The sequence below is a fragment of the Arachis ipaensis genome, chromosome B1 (genome assembly GCF_059453495.1).
Source record: "Arachis ipaensis isolate K30076 ecotype BB chromosome B1, ASM5945349v1, whole genome shotgun sequence".
Taxonomy (NCBI): Eukaryota; Viridiplantae; Streptophyta; class Magnoliopsida; order Fabales; family Fabaceae; genus Arachis; species Arachis ipaensis.
The window spans coordinates 137,042,017-137,045,089 of NC_142436.1; the positions used below are offsets into that span (position 1 = coordinate 137,042,017).

The following is a 3,073-nucleotide window of genomic DNA, read 5'->3' on the forward strand; positions in this document are numbered from 1 at the left end:
TCAAAATTTCTAATGAAATGATGTTGTATTTATTTATTTATTTAAAGGTGATACGAAGAATTTAGATCAATAACTAAATTATAGCACATAAATTAGACCATTCATTTTGTACTTAAAAAATGTTAGATTAATATTGTTTCACTATTTTATAATAGAATTAATCAATTGGTTGATCTTAAAATATATTATATTACTTATCACTTATAAATATTATATATTTAATAAATAAATTTATAATTAATTTACTAGTACTTAACTTTTTTTAAACACGTCATCAATTATCTATATATTAAACAATTGGGTAAAAAACGTAAACAAGCTAAAGGGAGAACAATTTGACACAAATAAGTCAAAGCAAAATCTGATTCATCAATCAACCAAAGCAGATTTCTATGTAGTTCGAACCAATTTGGTTCGAACTCTAACTCCATAATTCGAACCAAATAGGTTCGAATTACACTGAAGAAGTTGTCACCAAGTAATTCGAACTAATATGATTCGAATTACTTAGAATTCGTTCCACACAGCAATTTAAGTTACGAACATAGTTTTCGCATCATGTCTTAATAAAACTCGTACAGTTATTTATTCCGGTGTGCATTAGACATACATTTCGTTTAAAACTGCGGAGACAGAACATATTCATTAACTAAAATCCCATTCAAAGTACATCGCACTAACGTTAACAAATTCTATCAGTCACCAACTACAAGTAAGAAAACCGATAATAGTGAAATCTAAACGCGAAATTGAAATAACAAAAGTACCAAAGCCACCAATACACCTAATCACGTCCCCGTGTGTGCTCTGCTCCTCCGAGCTGTGGGCAACTCCGACGTGTGTGGCCGGGTTGCCGACAAAGCCCACATCTCTTTGGCCGGTTCGGATCTGCCTCGTCCATATTGGTCCGTATCCGAGTGGACCTGGGACGACCCTCTCTCGCACGCCTCTTATTGGGGTCAGGGATGACAGTCGGCCCGTCATATGGTGGCCAGAAACCCTTCGGAATGGGAGGTGTGAAACCCATCTGATACACACTGAAGACCGAACTAAGACGATACACCTGGTGGACGTAAGGCTCCCATGTAAGCCGTGAGTAGGCACAGCATGCCAGTGCGTGGGGACAAGGGAAATAAAGTGCCTGGAAGTATCCGCAGTCACATGTGTGAGATGCAAGCGAGACTCTGTAGCTACCCAGTGAGAAAGAACCAGTCGGAGTTGTCTCTGCGACGGTGAATTCGGAGTTATCCCTGTCGTACACAGTAACCGTGAAGCACTTAGCTGTCTTCAAGTTGGCCTCTATACACTTCACCAAGTGCTGACTAAATTGTTGTCCGGTTCCCATCTGCGCCTCAGCCTCTCTCCCTTTGCGAACAAATAATTCCGCCAACCTTCCGTATGTTGCCTTCACTAGCGAGCACACAGGAAGGTTTCTGACACCCTTGAGGATCGAGTTCACACACTCAGATATATTCGTCGTCATGTGTCCGAATCTACGCCCCTCATCACAATGCTGTGTCCACAACGAATACTCAATCCGGTTCGCCCAATCACACATCGCCGGGTCTTCGGACCTAAGAATATCAAACCAGTAATGGAACTCGACCTCGGTCTTAGCGTACGCCGCATTCACAAGTAGCCTCCTTGCGTCTTTGCCCTTGAATGTGAGGGCGAAATTTGCCGCAACATGTCGAATGCAGAATACCCGGTATGCAGACGGAGGTAACCAGCCTTCGTCAGGAGCCTCAAGCGCGGCCTTGATGCCGTTATGCCTGTCCGAGATAACCAGCAGACCCGGCTGTGGTGTCACATGCTCACGCAGGTGGGAGAGAAAGAAGAACCACGACTCAACATTCTCACCTTCGACTAATGCGAATGCAACAGGGAGTATGTTGGAGTTCCCGTCCTGTGCAATCGCGACAAGCAATGTTCCCCCATACTTGCCATACAGATGGGTGCCGTCAATACTAACTAGGGGCTTGCAATGACGGAATGCCTCGATACATGGTGGAAACGTCCAAAATAGTCTGTGAAAATAAGCTCGAGACTCGTCCAACTATCCACCGACACGAACAGGGCTCGTCCTTAGCACTGCAACAGTACCAGGCATCGTCAACTGGACTCCTAACACCCACCTTGGGAGCTCGTTGTACGACTCATCCCAGTCACCATAGATGAGGGCAACAGCCTTCTGCTTCGCCAACCAGACCCTCCTGTAAGTCGGCCTAAACCCAAAGTGTGCGGCGGTGGCATTTAGGAGCACCTTGATGCTGACGGATGCATCAGCCCTAACCATTGGCATAATGAATGCCGATATCACATGGTAATCCAAACTCCTGTGGTCGCTGGAAATGGAGGTGGCGAGACAAGTATACGGTCCGTTGTAACGTTTGACCTCCCAAATCCCCTTGCGCTGTCGGAGACTAAGCCGAATTAACCATGTGCACCCATTGCCGAACTCAGAACACTTGTCCACATACCGGCGATAGTCAAACTACACGACCTTGTACTTTACCCCTCGTCGGATGCTGTAAGTCTTGACACTTAACAGGGCCTCTTCTTTATCCGGAAATTGCTGACCAACCTGAAACTCTGTCAGACCTGCAGACCCTTCAGCATCTCTAGCGCCAAATCCAGCCGGCTGCCTAGGAACCCCCTCCTGCCTCATGGCATCCAAGTCCAAAGAGAAAAAATGTGGAGGGTACTGCTGCGTGCCAGAGCTAGAATCACCGCCCGGTCCAGCAGGCTCACTTGCTCCAACATCATCGCCATTGTCATCAGCAATCATATCCGGCTCGACATCATCGTCCTCTGGATCGTCCAAGAATCCATCTCCAACCCCAGCCGGTGCAGCACACTGTAAAGAGGTCTGCTGATATTCCCCTTCTCTGACCTCATCACCTACACTGCCATTGAGATCAACAGCGAACGAAAGGGGAGGCGACAGGTTGGATAGCTGGCTCGTACGCAGGGACGGAGGAAGATGCAACGGCAGGTCTGGAGCTAGAACCGGCTACCGTGGCTAAAGTGGTGGTATTCCGGTTCGAACCCCCGAGCTGGACACCGCGTCAAC

General features: G+C 46.6%; 1 pseudogene; it reads right to left on the minus strand.

Moving 5' to 3' along the window:
• Nucleotides 1-784: 784 nt before the first annotated feature.
• LOC148578533 (uncharacterized) lies at nt 785-2,296 on the minus strand (annotated as a pseudogene).
• Nucleotides 2,297-3,073: the final 777 nt, after the last annotated feature.